The sequence below is a fragment of the Macaca thibetana genome, chromosome 15 (assembly GCF_024542745.1).
Source record: "Macaca thibetana thibetana isolate TM-01 chromosome 15, ASM2454274v1, whole genome shotgun sequence".
Classification (NCBI taxonomy): domain Eukaryota; kingdom Metazoa; phylum Chordata; class Mammalia; order Primates; family Cercopithecidae; genus Macaca; species Macaca thibetana.
This window is the reverse complement of record NC_065592.1, coordinates 46562730-46579880: the sequence shown is the minus strand read 5'-3', so window position 1 is coordinate 46579880 and position 17151 is coordinate 46562730. Positions and strand designations below refer to the sequence as shown.

The following is a 17151-nucleotide window of genomic DNA, read 5'->3' as shown; positions in this document are numbered from 1 at the left end:
CACTCCGCCCGCTCCCCTAGGGCGGCTGGGCGCGCACCCACCCCCGGGATCGCTCCTTCACACTCACTCTCCCTCTCAGTCTTGGCCAGGTCTCTCCTGCGCACACTCCCGCACGTTCAGGCCCTGACGGCCTTGCACCGACTCCCTGGCACACCCCGGGCCAACTCTCGGGGTCCTCCCTCCGGCGTCGCCGTGAGAGGAACGCGAGCCAGAACCCCCAACCCCCACTTTGGGCAGAAGAAGCCAGCCGGCTCCGCCCCTCCCCTATTACTACTGCCCCCCGCAACGACTCCCCTCCCGGTCACCCCCTCGCGCGGGGGAAAAGGGCTTCCTTGACCGGGGACGGACCCAGCCGGGAGCCCAGGCCCATGCTTCCCATGTCTCCTATGACACCAACACCACTACTAGCATGTTCCTCGTGCTCCGAGGACACACAACCGGGGGAGAAGCCTCCACTGGAATGAAGGGGTAGGGAGGGTGCACCCTCAATGCCGGGCACAGGCACACCCCTCGATAGGAGGCTTACTCCTTTCGCAGCCTGGGCCTCTGAGGGGCCGGGGTGTTCACTGCACTCGCCCCTGGGCCTCCGGTCTGGCTGCAACATAGGAGAGTAAGGTTAGACAACCTGACCAACTTCTGAGGCCACGTGAGAGCGCAATGGAGTGGCAATGGCAGAGGCGGAGACCGAGAAGGCCACCCTCGTCTCCACCCCTTGGATTTTTCACCTGACCCTTGACCCATAATCCTGGGCCCTGTCCCTCCGGGGAGCTGCTCTAGGGCTGAGGGCGAGGAGAAGGGAGGGAAATGTCTCGCTCTTTCCTCACATCCTACCCCAGTAGGCTGCCTAGAACGCCCGGGCCCTTTCCCAACAAATGCCTCAGGGACTCCCACTGCAGAGGAAAATCCTTCTTCCCGCCACGGCCTGGGCTTTTCACTTTCACTTCCGTGGCCACAGAATCCCCTCTCTACAACTGGCAGGGGTCGGCATGGGCTGGAGCTCAGAGACGGCCAGCTAGGACTTCAGGACACACAGCAAACTAGCTGCGCCCCGCTGAGGGCCAGCGCACAGCCGCCCACCCAAGGTGTCCTATCCTCGGGCTCTCCGGGCCGCCGGCCTCCTGCTTCCCGGGCCGCAGACCAGGATTAGACTGAGGACGCGGGGAAGGAAGGGGGCGGTGCGACGGGATCTTGAGAGGGGCAGGACTTGCCCCTGCCCCTGCGGCGAAGCTCTAGGCCCTGGCAAGGTTCGGTACACCGGGGGCCGCTCCTCCCCAGGGGGCTGACCGGCCTGGGCGCTCTAATCCAACAGGGGAGGGGCGAATGGGGTGAAAATTGGCGAGTGGTTTGGGGAACGGACTTGACCTCCAGATGCTCCGGTGTCCCTGGCTCAGCCTCTTTCTGCCAGGTTGGGAGCAGTCGGGAATTCTGTCCCAGTCCAACGTCCCCCTCGTCCCCCTCGGCCCTCGGGGACGCAGAGGCTGCAGTATGCAGAGCCGCAGTCCACGGCTGCGGGGACAAGATCCGCACTGGGCGTCCGGAGTCCTGGAAGTGGACGTGTGGGTGTCAGAGGATAAAGGAAGAGACGCACGTCGGACCTCTGTCCAGGCGTCAGGCCGGTCAGCAGCTCCTCCCGGCGCGGGACCCAGCGGCCTCGAGCGCTTCCCCGGGGCCGAAGCGACACCTGGCGGACGGTGCGGGACGTGCGTTCCCCTCTGGCTCCTGCTCCGCGCTGAGGCCTGGGCCACCTACTGAACACCGGGTGCTACCACCTCTCCACACCGCTGCCACCCGGCTCACAACCAATTTTCCTCCCCCCGGAGCTGGGTCAACAGACTAGTCGTGGTTTCCGCTCCTGCCGCCTCTGATGCCCTACCTAGCCAGTAGCCTTTGAGCTTGTAAGCCTCAGTGCTGAACCCTCCCCACCGCCTTGGGAGCAAAGTTGAGTTTCTTAGGTGGGGCTTCAAAGCCCTGCAGGATCTGGCCCTGCCTCCTCTCCAGCTTTATTAAGCGCCCCTATTCCCGGCCTCCCCAGCTCTGCGCCAGCCCCCTTCTGTGTCATGTCACTTATGCTTAAGCCAAACCCCACTTCACTGACATCCTCTCCCCAACCCCACCTCCAAAAATTCACTGCCTTCCCAATCTTCACTATCTACCTTGCCCATGATGCAGTGGCTGGAAGTAATACCCCCAGGCCAGATGCCTTGTGCCCTGCACCTGATGGGGATCTCACATTTGGGCCTGGGGAAATTAGGGGAAGTTCCTGAGAGGCCTGGGGAAATTAGGGGAAGTTCCTGGTTGACTTGCAGTTCCTGGAGTTCTCTACCATGAAAGGGGCTCTATGGCCAGGATTTCTGACACCACCCTCCACCCTGGCAGGTGACCTAAACTTGGACCCCCCCACACACACACCAAGGGGTCAATTGTGCCATCCCAAGCGTTTGGGCAAGCAAAGACCCTTCTTCATTCTTACTGACATGTCCCCAAGGAAGGAGAGCTCCTTCCCCATCTCCTATAGAGGATCTACGTTTCCAGTGCTCCTTTAGGAAACAGTGCTGGTTTCTAACGTGCTATACCATCAGAAAGTTTCTGCCTGGAGCGCACACCTGGCTCTCCAAAGTTACAAACACACACACTCTCACACACAGGCTCTCTGTATTACAAATGCCAAATACATGGTCACATAAAGTCACACACCCAATCTCAAACAGTAAAAGGTGTATACTCAACTTCACTATGGTACACTGAGAGTCAGGGTCCCCAGCTTAGACTAGGAACTAGAGATCCCAAAAGAGTAGGAGAGTCCCTGAGTCACACACACCATACCCACACGTAGACACAGTTACACAGCCATGAACTCAGTCACACTGAGTGTCACACAGGCACACACAGAGTCACACACGCTCTCAATCACACTGGGGTTTGGCGGGTTGGGGCGGGCTCCAGGAGGCAGTTATGTAAACGCCCTCAAGCCCCCCCTCTCGCTCCCCCTCACCCCGCCTGCTTCCTCACACAGTGCCAGCGCCCGGGGCGGCTTGGCCGGGACCCGGGAACAGCTCGGCCTCGCGGAGGCTCCAGGCGCCGAGAAACCCGATCCCACACAGCCCCAGGCTGAGCCAGGGAGGGGGGCCCAAAACCCCCCCACTCAAGGTCCAGCCCAGGCCCCTAGGGACGACTTACCCCTGCATCCAGAGACACCTCCCAGCACCCTCCTGAGATAGTACCTGGGGCCCACTCACAACATCCCCATCCTGCACACCCCCTTTTGGAATCCTATCATCTGGATGGCTGCCTATGTGCCCTGACCCTTCCAACCTCTGGCACCAGAAAGGGCAAAGATTCTCTAAAGGTAGAGAATGAGGGAAACTAAGTATTCAACCTTGAATTACCCCCAGTTCCTGGAACTATCTCCTCTTCCCTTCTCACCAGGGCCCTCTAAATCCGCTCTGATAGAGAGGGGCTTTCATTCCTGTCCAGGTCCCCCTCAGATTTGCTGCCTATCGATTCCAATATATTCTGTCAGAATTCTAAATTATTCAGGTCCAAGTCTCCCCTCCCTCCCTTTGATATCCTTTCTTCCTCCTCCACTGGAAGTTCTAACTCCAGTCTAATCCCAGTTCCTCCTGCTTGCTAAAAAGAAATTTTGAGAGTAACCTGAGGAATCAGGAACAAAATCACCAAAAGGCAGAAAGATTAAGGCTCAGGAAACCCCTGGAAGTCAGGAGTCTAAGAAGAGGTGAGACAATGTCTGTTGTACACCCCCCAACATAACCCCCACCTCATTCTGCAGCCTAGTCTCAATTTTTCACAATAGCTTTTGAGTGTCTGCTTGGGCTGCCCAGGCCCAGGCAGAAAGGGAATTTCCCCCTATGTTCTCTGTTAATGAACAAAACATTTCATGTTGAAATTCCTCCTCTGCCCCCAGCCCAGTGTCTCCAGGGCCCCGCAGCCTGACCAAGCAGGGACACCATTCGGAGGGGGGTAACAGAGTAGAGGGAAGCCCCCAGGGGAAGCATAATTTACACTAGGGGGCATCTTTTTAAAAAATAAATAATTAGGGTGACTTTTTTTTCACTTTTGGCTAAAATTATCCACTCCTGTGGCAGCTTCCCAGAAAGGGCGGCGGGAGGGCGGCCGGAGCTGTCCCGAGGCCCAGGACATGGCCCCCCTCCCCTGGGCGAGGAGCCTTCCTCAAGTTGTTTTCCTGGTTTCTTCCTCTTGGATGTTTTTTGATTATTAATCACATTTTCCATCCTCAGTCTCAGACCAGACCCCCTCCCCCCAGGGTCAGGGCTGGACAGAGGGAGGAGGAGCGGGCTCCGGGAAGATGACTTGGGGACAAGATGGGCAGTGACCCCTGGCCCTGGCTGACCTGAAGGACGCTGTCAGTGGCATGTCACAGATCATACCCTCACCATCCTGGCACACAGTAGGTGGCATCCTTAATCAATACAAGTGAAGTAAATGAATGAACAGGTGTCTAGTTTTCATAGCACCCAGCTGGCACTGAAAAATAAAGTCCCTAGTGCTGGTCCCCTTGTGCTGCAGACAGAGAAACAGCCCAGAGAAAGAGAGTCACTTGCTTAGAGTCACACAGCAAGTTAGCGCCTTGGCCAGAGCAGGACCTCAAGAATGCTGATGGCTCCCCGCTTCCTAAGTCAGTCAATAAATATATATTGAGCACCTACAATATACCAGGCATTGATCTAAGTAGTGAACCAGACAAAAATCTCTGCCCCTGCAAGGACATAGAGCAACTAGAACTCCATACAATGCTAGTGCATGATAAGTTGGTACGACCACTTTAAAGCACTGTGTGACACTATCTACTAAAGCTGTGCATATATTTATTCTATGGCCTAGCAAGTCTGTTCCTAGATATATACCCAGGAGGAATGATCAAATATGTTTACCAAGAATGCTCATAGCAGCTTTACTCATGATAGCCCCAAACTGGAAACAATACAAATAGATAAACAGATCGTGATGTAAGTACAGCAATGGAAAACAACCAACTACAGCTACATACAACAATGTGGATAAATCTCACAGACAAAATGTTGAGCAAAGAGGAAAAAAGACACAAAGAGTACATAATGAATGATTTCATCTATATAAAGCTCAAGAATAGGCAAAACTAATTTATGGTGACAGAAATCAGAATTGTAGTTACTGTTGTTGGGGGAGAGTGGTACAAGTGTACAGTTGTCCCTTGATATCTGTGGGGGATTAGTTCCAGGACCCCCTGAGGATACCAGCTCTGAGGATGCTTAAGTCCCTTATATAATAAATGGCATAATATTTGCATATGATCTAAGCACATCCCCATATCCACTTTAAATCAGCTCTAGATTGCTTGTAATATCTAATACAATGTAACTGTTATGAAAATAGTTGTTATACTATTTTTGTTTTTATTTGTATTGTTTTTTATTGTTGTATTTCTATTTTTATTTTTATTTTTTCCTAATGTCCTGGTTGGTTGAATCAGAGGATGCAGAACTCACAGATATGGAGGGCCAACAGTACACATGCATTAAAACTGTATACTGTAGGCCAGGTGCAGTGGCTCATGCCTGTAATCCCAGCACTTTGGGAGGACGAGGCAGGCGGATCATGAGGTCAGGAGATCGAGACCATCCTGGCTAACACGGTGAAACCCCATCTCTACTAAAAAAAAAAAAAAACAAAAAAAACAGCCAGGCATACTGGTGGGTGCCTGTAGTCCCACTTACTCAGGAGGCTGAGGCAGGAGAATGGTGTGAACCTGGGAGGCAGAGCTTGCAGTGAGCCAAGATCACGCCACTGCACTCCAGCCTGGGTGACACAGCCAGACTCCGTCTCAAAACAACAACAACAACAACAACAACAACAACAAAAAACTGTGTACTGTATATATTTGTTCATGCAAAAGTCCCAAGTCTAGTTCCCCAGCCCCCTCAGGCAAGAGGTGTCAGCCTAAATGACACCTAAGAGAGGTCTATACTAGGCCCCTTTGTCCTCTCTCACAGTGCCATCCTCTTCTTCCTTATAGTAGTTAGTTTGATGTCTAATTATCTAGTTACTTCTGTGGTGCATGTGAGCTCCAATGAGGGCAGCCCCGTGGCCTCCACCTCTAGTCACGTAGAGTTGGGTCTGGCATAGAACAGGTGCACTCAACGTTTGAAATAGATTTAAATAAATGTTGACTGAATGAATGATGCAAGCAAGTAAGTAGAACAACCTTGACCTGTGAGAAGTAAACTGAAGCTCCAGGGCACAGGGGTGGGAGCCTAGATGAATGGGTTGCAGCCTTGAGGGATGGGAAAGAGGTTTAGTGACCAGTGAGGTGGCAGAGACCGGAAGGCAGGCTGAGGCAACCTGAGTGGCTCAGACACCACAACCTGAAATGCCTTTGGGGCCAAGGCTGTTGAAGTATAGAAGGGCGTAAAGTAAGTCAGGAATATAAACACATTGGAGTTTTAGCAAGACCGTTGAGACTGCTGGGTAGAGGGTGGTGAGGATGGTGGAGGCTGGAGGTGGGCAGCCACAGAGAGGTATTTGCAGTGACCCATAAGAAAGAGATATCCAGCCTGACGTGGGGCAAGGAGAGGGAGGATAGGGTTTGGGAAAGGGGCAGGACATCAGATTCATCTGCTTCATCTGCTCCCATGACCCCCAGAGGATCTCCCATGTCACCTTATATACAGAGAACGGGCTCCCTGTACACTTAGTCCTGTGTCTGCTCTCCAAAGCACCCTCGCCCTGAGTGATCCCAAAGTTTGGGCTAAGCGAGGAAAGAGAAGCAGGTGGGGAGAGAGGGAGCAGAGTATCCAGAAGAGGGACAGGGAGTGGCAGTGGGAGGTGGGGGCAGGGATAGGAAAAATGGAAAAACTTGGAGTCAGGGGACTGTGTATCAAAGGTGGGAGCATGGGCATACATTTGCAAATTCACAGATACAATTTTTCATTTTGCAAAAATTTGCATGAACAAATTCCCTGCTCAGAAGCACAAAGTCCCTTCATGCTTCCCCACCCCAGTGGGCTCTGATCCCACCTACCCACCATTCCTCATGGAGGAGACAAAGGATTGTCCTCCCTAGTACCGACCCAGAGTTGACATTGCTCTCTGCTGCTATAGAACTGGCTCCCAGATAACAGCTGGGATTTCCAGGAAGGCCTGAGGACCATGTGTCCCTAAGATTGGATCCCTCCCTTCGCCTCCCATGGCTCTATTTCCCGCCAGCCTGTGATTCCTTGAAGTAGGGGAGAGGGAAGAAAAAAGGCCCCAACTTTCCCCCAGAAACTCAACTGTGGTGATTGCGAAGGCAGATAAAAGTCAGAGATTTGGAAACTGAATGCCAGCGTTAACATGTCTGAGGGAAACAGACAGAGGCAGAGGGAGACTCCAAGAGAAAAAACTGAAATAAATTCAGTTATCAGACATTTATTAATGCCTACTGTGTGCCAGGCCTAGAGGGAACATTGTGTACAAAACTACAGATGACTCCCATGTTTTTGGCTTGAAAGACTGGGAGATGATGGTACCATTCACCGAGCTGGGGACAGAGAAGGGACTTGACATGTTCAGTTGGAGGGTCTGTGGTGTGACAGCTAGGTATGTAGCCCCTGTTCAACAGTTCCCAGCATCCTTTATGCCCGGCATGTGCTGGAGGCTTGGGCATTTAGAGTTTCAGACTAACCTGAGCATTATGATGGTGCTAGGGGATGATGAGATAGATCAGAGAACAGGGAACGGGTGTGATAAGAAAGGAAGAGGAGAGGAAGATTGAGACTAAAACTCTGGGAACCCATGATTAAAAGAGAGGAAAGGGGTGGTGATGCACACCTGTAATCACAGCACTTTGAGAGGCTGAGGCTGGTGGATTACCTTGAGCCTGGGAGTCTGAGACCAACCAGGGCAACATACTGAGACCCTGTCTCTACAAAAAATACAAAAATTAACTGAGTGTGGTAGTACACACCTGTAGTCCCAGCTACTCAGGAGGTTGAGGTGGCAGGATCACTTGAGCCCAGGAAGTAGAGGCTGATATGAGCCATGATTGTGCCATTGCACTCCAGCCTGGGCAACGGACTGAGACTGTGTCTCAACAACAATAACAAAATTGGGGGCAGGGGGAGCAATAAAAATAAATAAATAAAACAAAAATAAATCAATAAAAATAAAAATAAAGGGCCAGGCGCGATGGCTCACCCCTGTAATCCCAGCACTTTGGGAGGCTGAGGTGGATGGATCACCTGAGGCCGGGAGTTGGAGACCAGCCTGTCCAATATGGTGAAATGCCATCTCTACTAAAAATACAAAAATTAACCAGGTGTGGTGGTGGGTTCCTGTAATGCCAGCTATTTGGGAAGCTAAGGCAGGGGAATCGCTTGAACCTGGGAGGCAGATTTGCAGTGAGCAAAGATTGCACCACTGCACTCCAGCCTGAGTGACAGAGTAAGACTCTGCCTCAAAAAAACTAAAATAAATAAATAAAATAAAATAAAAATAAAACAGGAAAGATGAGGGACTTCCAGAAGACAGGGACGGTATAGTGGCCCTAGAGATAGAAGAATCAGGATTGCATGAGGCCAGAAAGCAGCCTGGGAGGACTAAGGAAGAACTCAGGTCTTTAGCAGCTGGGAGTGGGGTGGGGCCAAGGGGACAAAGCTAGGGGTATGGAACAGGCTGGTGTAGACTCCTCCACAGGGGCCTGTGAGTAGAGTGTAGACCCCTCCTTCCCCAGCCTTCCTGCTATTCCCTGGAGCCCTGCTTGGGTTGGGGTCCTCTCTCAGCCAGGCAGAAGAATCAAAAAGCTCCTCCCAGGCCCCTAGACTTCCATCCCTGAGCCCCTGGTTTTTGGTCTTCCCAAGAGAGTTCTGAGCCTTCCTCAGGCTCAGGAGCATGCAGTGGTTGGGGAACCCTGGGGACCCTGGGGGTAATTGAAACCAGGGCTAAGACATTAGAAACCATAACGCTGACTCCGCGGCTCCCTCAGGATAGCTCCTGGTTTTCTTCTCACCCCAATCCTCCCTGCCGTTGACAGCTCAGCTCTCCCAGGCCCCCAGCAGCTGGACTGCTGAGCCTCCTCCTCAAACCAACTAGAAGGGGCCTCCAACCAGAAGGCACCCAAAACCAGCCCTCTGGGACCTCTTCTCTGTGCTCAGAAAAGCTTACTGTATACCAGGCTAACCTCTTCATATTGAGGCATCCCAAATTCTAGTCTTAACAATCCCTTTTTGCAGAACCTAGCAGGTTGAAGTTAGACAATGGGAACAATTTTTCAACAGTGAAAAAGAAAGGGAGGAGGTAGATGTGGGGCAGGAGTGCCCGTCAACTAGCACGTGCTCAATAAATATGTGGAGAAAAATAGATCTCAAAGCCTGAACCCCACCAGAGGGAGGTGTTGGCTGGCCAGATCTATAGCAGGGGCAGTACAGGCTACACACCAGGGTAGCAGGAAGTGAGAAGGTCAGATAAGGAATTCTGTGGCCTGGAATCTCTCTCCTTGCTTGGATGTCTCTCTTTCTCTATGTCGCAGTCCTTGTCTCTTGCCAAAAGGACCAGAAGCTGCACTTTTGTAAGACTGATGGGAAGGCCCTCCCCCTGCACACCTGTCCGGAGATTTCAGGATTCCCAGATTCCCCGAGTGCTGGTGTGGAGATTTGAGCCTGCCTCTGTCTCTATGTCTATCTCTCTCTCTGGCTTTTCAGTTAGAGACAGAGGGGTTCAAATACGTACTCTACTACCTACTGGCTTTGTGGCCTTGAAAAGTGACTTAATGTCTCAATTACCTCAGAAGTAAAATGGGATCATAACAGTGCCTATTTCCTAGGACTGTGGTGAAGATTAAGTTAAATGAGATAATCCAGTCAAGTGCTTAGCGCTAGCCCTGGCAGGTGCTAAAGCCCCCTTCATCTGCTGACTTTGGCTTCCTCCCAGTCGATGTCTATGTCTCCTCTGTCACGGCCTTTCTCCCCATCTCTCTATCAACATCATCCTCTGTCTCTGTCTTTTACTGTCTTTCTCTTGATCTCTTTGGCTCTCCCTGTATCTGGCCCTGCCTGCATGACCCTGCTCCAACCCTCTGGCACAACTGGCCTAGGTGAGGTAGGGTAGGGGTGTCCAGGAAGGTAAATTCAAATATGGCATTCATGGCAGCAGGGTCATGCCTGAGCCTGAACATAGGTGAACCACAATCGTTGGGGTGAGTACTTCTGTCTATGGACTGGGCAGGAGAGCTGGGGGCTCACTCTGGCAGCCCTCTTGGAGGAGGTGGGGCTTGTCCTGACTGCTCTAGCTGCCCCCACACCTGGACCCAGGCCAGATCCCTATAACTAGTGCCTGCCTGGAGGTGAGGCAACCTGCCCAAAGGCCAGAACTGAAAGGGGTAGCCCTCTACCTCCACACAGGGTTACTTACCCGCCCTCAAAACATTCTGGCCCACCCTTATCCCAAGTTCTGCTCTGAGCCTCCCATACCCCATCCCAAACCCTGTATGGAAGCACATTGCCTCCATAGATCTAGTTTCTCTTGTCTCTGGCTCCCCCTATGTCTGTCTCTATCTCTGTGTCTCTGTCTTCTCAATCTCAATCTATGACTTTGGCAACTGCATAAGCCTTGCACCCCTAAGCTAAGACCACCAGGGATAGGAAACTGCAGGGGTCGAAGAGTCTGTGTTCTTCACCTGGTCCAAAAAGCTCCTTCTTGGTGGTGGTGGTGGTGGGGCGAACACAAGAAATCCAGATGTCATTTCCATGTCACTGTGGACCTGTGAAGGCAGAGGGCATGGAGTAGGATAGGTGCTCATCAAATATAAACCAAATGAAGGAGGGACAAACAGAGGACTCCAAACAAAGAACTGAATGGCTGAGGCTGTAGCAGGCAGGAACATGGAGAGACCATGGAAAGGCTGCTGCTCAACTTTGTGGTTCAGCAAGGAGTCTTCTTTGGGGGTCAGGATTGGTCTCAACTAGCCCTAGATGCCGCCACACGTGGGCCCTGGCCAGCCCCTTCACATCAACTCTTGGGCAGAGGGCCAGATGGGTGGGCCACTAAGACTCCCCCCTCACTTCCCTACTCCCAAGACATCATTGCCTCAAGGTGCCCACCAGCTTCAAGCAGAGTGCTAGGAATACAGAGCCAGAGAGGGAGAAACTCTGGGCAGGGGCACACGGCAGGCAGAAGCTGAGGCAGGAGTCTGGTGTCCTGGTAGCCAGCCTGGGCCTGTCATGAGGATCCTACGCCAGTACTGTGATGGGGGCCAGACCCGAAACAGGATTTTATGTGGGGAGAGAAGCCAGGAATCCGCGAACATGTGGGCAGCTGGGCAAGGGGCAGAACGTTCCATCAGGTAAGGACAGAATGTGCAACTTCTTGTCCTTCTCATTAGATAAAGACAAGCATTGAGACCAAAGGTTCAGAGAGATAGAATCAGAGCAAAAGAGAGAAGAGAGAGCCTGGGAGAGAGACTGAGAAAGAGAAACTCTCAGAGACACAATCAGGCACAAAAACAAAGATGCAGAGAAAGAGATGTGAGTCAGAGACACAGACAGGGAAATGCAGAAAGGAGAGCCATGAAATTAAAGACACAGAGACCAAGATAGGGAGGGATATGAAATCAGAGAGAAACTGTCTCAGTCACAGAGCAATAATGTGCAGACAGACTCAGACAGAGAAACACAGAGACAGGGAGAAAAAAAACAATTGAGAGAGAGACAGAGAGATGGAAAAGAGAGAGAGAGGAGGACAGCGATAGCAAGGTCAAGAGAGGCAGAGAGATGGACAGAGGACAAGGCAGAAGGAAGCAAAGACAGGGTGAGGCAAAGAAAGAGATCAAAACATTAGGAGTGGGAAAAGTGGGCGAGGGACAGAGGAGTTTCCTGGCCTCAGTCTCTCTAGCCTGGTCTCCCCAGGGTGTTGGGCTCCTACTTTGCTATTCTCTGGTTTCCATAGCAACAGGGAGGGCAGAGCCAAAATTGCATACACATTTACATCCTTTCTATTTGAATAATTCAACAGGTTTCTGTGCATATTCATGAGATAATGAATGAAGGTGACTCTCAATCCCTGCTCAAAACCTGGCTATGGTATCTCATGCTTTGTAGTATATGGTATGGCTCTGAGCCTGGTTTTGTAGGCCTTGACCTCTCCCTGCCAGACCCTGCTAACAATGCCAGCCCCTGCTCCCCAAACCTCTTTTGCATTTTCCTACCTCTAGGCCTTTCCTCAGGTTATGCTCCTCTGCCTGCAGGGGATGCCCTTCCCTCAGCATCAGTCCTGCCAGTGGCCTCTGGTAAGGAGTAGCAGGAGATGACAGGGGTGAGCAGTGCTCGTCTTGGCTCCCTGGTGGAGGCGATCCTTCAGTCACATTCGTAACTGAGGGTGCTTGAAAGGATCACACTGAGAGAGGCTGGGGTGTAGGCTGAGCTGGAGTCTAACAAATCTACCAACATAGAGGAACCTAGAACACAGTGGCCTCCATATGGAAACTGACAAAGACCACGGTTCCAGCTAGAATAATCAGAGTTGCTGAGATAGCACCAAAAGGAGTCTCAGGAACAGAGGGGCTGAGTGGTTCAGATGGTGGGGGAGAGAGTTCCTAGGGCCAAGAACCCTTTTAAAGTGCCAGGAATTGAATGGCCTTGTGGGCTGGGAGGAGCTTCTTCAGGGCCTGCTCTGCTTATAATTTCGGCCTCACTGACTCCCCGCTGGATCCCTACAGCAGCTTTCTCACTGCTCTTCCTGCCCTGTACCCCCAATCCACTCTCCACATTGTAGCCAGAGTTCTCTTTCTAAACACAATCTGATATTCCGCAGAGCTCCCACCTTGAAGCCTTCAGTGATGTTCCACCTCCCTCAAGATAGAGTCCAAGCACCTTTGGCCAGGCTTGCAGGTCTCCCTGTCTGACCCCCACTCACCTATGAGCCTCATGCCTTACTCTCTGCCTTGAACTTCATGCTCCAGTGATCATCTCTATGCTGCTTCTATGCCTTGGCTTATCCCTTCCCTTCACCTGGAATGTCATGCCCACGTCTCTCCTAAGCTATCCAAGATTCCACACAGGTATCACCTTCTCTTCTTTAAATCTTTGTGTGTCTCTAAAGGTTGGAATACGGGCTCTGTCTGAACTCATGCAGCAGTAAACTTGCCTAATCTGTGTACTTGTCACACCGTAGGGAAACTTTTTTTTTTTTTTTTAAATGGAGTCTCACTCTGTTACCCAGGCTGGAGTACAATGGCTGGATTGGCTGGATCTTGGCTCACTGCAACCTCTGCCTCCCCTGTTCAAGCCATTCTCCTGCCTCAGCCTCCCAAGTAGCTGAGATTACAGGCGTGCACCATCACGACTGGCTAATTTTTTTTTTTTTTTTTTTTTTTTTGAGATGGAGTCTTGCTCTGTAGCTCAGGCTGGAATGCAGTGGAGCGATCTCGGCTCACTGCAAGCTCCGCCTCCTGGGTTCACGCCATTCTCCTGCCTCAGCCTCCCGAGTAGCTGGGACTACAGGCGCCCGCCACCACGCCTGGCTAATTTTTTGTATTTTTAATAGAGACGGGGTTTCACCGTGTTAGCCAGGATGGTCTCGATCTCCTGACCTCACGATCTGCCCGCCTCGGCCCCCTAACGTGCTGAGATTACAGGCGTGAGCCACCATGCCCGGCCTTGACCGGCTAATTTTTGTATTTTTAGTAGAGACAGGGTTTCACCATGTTGGCCAGGCTGGTCTCTAACTCCTGACCTCAAATGATCCGCCGGCCTCAGCCTCCCAAAGTGCTGGGACCACAGGCGTGAGCCACCGCACCCAGCCTCCACAGGGAAATTACATATGTGGCTATAGCCCTCGTGGGGTTGGAGGTTCCGAGCCCAGTGATTATATTTGTCATATTGTGGATGATCATCAGCTGTTTGTTGAATAACTGAGGGGTCACTGAGCCCATTAAAGATCAAATTTCAAGTCTCTGTTTGGGGACTCTTGAGGCCCTCTGCACAGACTCTGGAAAGGAATGGGCCATCCCTTTGCAAATGCTGCCACCTTGTGGCCAAAGCCAGAAGTGAGTGTAGCCAGAACATCACCTATCAATGTGAGAGCTGGACTAGACTAGTATTACAGTAAGGAGTGGGGAGGTAGGCCCCAAGGGAGTGCTCAGAGGCCAGCACCAGTGTCCTTTGAACATTCTTGATGAGTTCCAAGCAGACAGAATGACAAGAACAAAGGCTCAGAGGCAGAAAATCTTGTCACTTGGGAAGTGGTCAGAGCTTAGGGTCCAAGAGGACCAGGCCAAAGATGGACTAAGCCATGGGCAGGTGCCAAACAAAGGGGTCCTTTAAAACCACCTAGTGGGCTGGACGCAGTGGCTCAGGCCTGTAATCCCAGCACTTTGGGAGGCTGAGGCAGGCAGATCACCTGAGGTCGGGAGTTCGAGACCAGCCTGACCAACATGGAGAAACCCTATCTCTACTAAAAATACAAAATTACCCAGGTGTGGTGGTACACGCCTGTAATCCCAGCTACTCAGAGGCTGAGGCAGGAGAATCACTTGAACCTGGGAGGCAGAGGTTGCAGTGAGCCGAGATCACACCATTGCACTCCAGCCTGGGTGACAAGAGCGAAACTCCATTTCCAAAAAGAAAAAAAAGGAAAAAACCCCACAAACACCTAGTGAATGTAGTGAATGAACCTGGATCCTGTCCTCTAATCTTGGCATGGAGGCTAAGGGAATAGAGGAATTACAAGGTCAGATCTGAGTATGGCCCCATATTGGGGTGGGGGGTGCTCAATATTCATTCATTTACTCACTAAATATTTATTGAGCACCTACTATGTGCCAAGTGATGTTCAAGATCCTTAGGTTACATAAAGGAATGAAACAAAGATTCGTGCCCTTTTGGAGCTTACATTCTCATCAGGAGAAGACAATAAACGAAAATATTATTTTAAAGACGTAAATATCATAGAGGTTAAAAAAAACTGGGGTGGGGGAAAGGCAGCATAAGGAAGATTGAAAGTGGTGGACTGCAATTTTAAATGAAGTGGCCAGAGTAGGCCTCATGAAGGTGACATTTTAGCAAAGACTTAAAGGAGGGAGGCAGATAACCATGCAAGTACAGGGGGAAGAGCATTCTAAACAAAGGAAATAGCCAGTGGCTTGGTTTGGGGGAGAGGTCTGAGGGGACTGAAGCACAGAGATCAATATGGGAACTGCCGAGCGATAATGAATGGCACAAACGAACAGAGGCTTTGGGGATGGAGACCTAGAAGGCAAAACGGGCAGAACTTAGTGTCTGCTTGGATATGGGAGGCACACAACTCCTCCAGGCATATTGTTTTCTGATGTCCCCATTCCAAGGGAACAAACACAAAGTGGCTAGACATGCCACCTCTAAGACAGGTAGTGAGAATGAGCAACACATTCCATCCTGGATGACTCCATTGCCCACCAGAATGCTCCACCTTACCTTTCCCAGCCTCAACTCACCAGCTCATCTTCCATGTCTCTTCCTCCAGACCCTCCAGCCATCCACTCTCATGCCCACAAATCCTATCAGCTCCAAAACCCCTCAACCCTATTAATACCTTCCCATCCTTTAGCTGTGGTTACGGGTTAAATTGTGCCCTCCACTCCCACCGCCCCCCCACCAAAACCATATATTGATATCTTCATCCCCAGTACCTCAGAATGTGACTCTATTTAGAAATAGGGCCTTTAGGCTGGGCGCGGTGGCTCACGCCTGTAATTCCAGCACTTTGGGAGGCCGAGGCAGGCCGATCACGAGGTCAGGAGATCGAGACCATCCTGGCTAACATGGTGAAACTCCATCTCTACTAAAAATACAAAAAATCAGCCGGGCGTGGTGGCAGGTGACTGTAGTCCCAGCTACTCAGGAGGCTGAGGCAGGAGAATGGTGTGAACCCAGGAGGCGGAGCTTGCAGTGAGCTGAGATTGTGCCACTGCAGTCCAGCCTGGGCAACAGGGCCACATTCTGTCAAGAAAGAAGAGAGAGAGAGAGACAGAGAGAGAGAGAGAAAGAGAGAGAGAGAGAGAGAGAGAGAGAGATTGAGAAATAGAGCCTTTATAGAGATAGTCAAATTAAAATGAGGTCATTGGGGTAGGCCCTTATCCAATGTAAGTGGTGTCCTTACAAAACGAAGACATTTGGATACAAAGACACACAAAAATGGAAGATGGGGTGGAGACACAGGGAAAATGCCACATGAAGATTGGCATGATGCACCCGTAAGTCAAGCATGCCAAAGGATGCTTGCAAATCACCAGGACGAGGCAAGAAAGGATTTCCCCACAGATTTCAGAGGGAGTGTGGCCCTGCCAACAACTTGATTTCAGACTTCCAGCTCCAGAACTGTGAGACAATAAATTCTGTTGTTCTAAGCCCCCCAGTTTGTAGCACTTTGTTACGGCAGCCTAGGAAACCATACAGCTACAACGTTCCTGTCCTAGGATAGTCCATCTCACTCCACCCCATCTTCATGGGGATCTCCAGGCCACTGACTCCTGTCCCCTTTCCCTCACTTCCCTCCTGGCCCAGTTTGGATGCCTCGGTCCTTCACTACATGTACTCTCTTGCTAGTCTCCTCATGCATTTTCCATCATTCCTACCTGTCTTAAAGTCAGTCTGGAAGAATATAACTGTGCTTTTTCTGAGTCCTCACCTATCCTGTGGGTGCTGCTAGAGCTCACACACCCTGACCAATGACCCTACAAGTTCATGGTCAAAAGCCTACACTGGGCTTTTAGCCCTGCCTGGTCATCCTCCTGTACCTCTCCTAGTCATCTCTCCCAACTGCAACAACTATCTCACACATCCTTCCCTCTAGCTTGCTCGCCCCACTCTCAGCTATGGAGTTGGACTCCTACTTTGAGGAGATAGAGGCCTTCTGAACTCCCTCATGTCCCATCTTCACCTCTAGACCTATCTGCATACATATCTGTCCCCTCAACTCCATCCCTCCTGTTACAGGAAGTCATCCCTCCTCTTCGCTTGGGAGGCCCTTACCTCCATGCTTCTGGATCCCATTCACTTTTACCTGCTCAGGAACCTCATGCTGTGAGTTATCCACAATCTCCTGCATCCTTCATTTCTTTCCCTACTGGCTTCTTCCGTCTGTCAGCCTATAAACATGCTCAAGTTCCTGCTAGTATATTAAAAACTA

General features: G+C 51.3%; 1 protein-coding gene across 2 annotated transcripts in view; it reads right to left on the bottom strand.

Annotated features, from left to right (window-relative positions):
• The window catches only part of CNTFR (ciliary neurotrophic factor receptor), a 38947-nt gene extending 38785 nt beyond the window's left edge, over positions 1 to 162 (bottom strand). The window contains exon 1 of one of the 2 annotated variants that reach the window (XM_050760802.1): positions 68 to 162. The gene's annotated coding sequence lies outside the window, so the exon portion shown is untranslated. Of the gene's footprint in view, positions 1 to 41 lie in introns of both variants that reach the window. The other variant, XM_050760803.1, reaches the window with a different exon arrangement.
• Positions 163 to 17151: the final 16989 nt, after the last annotated feature.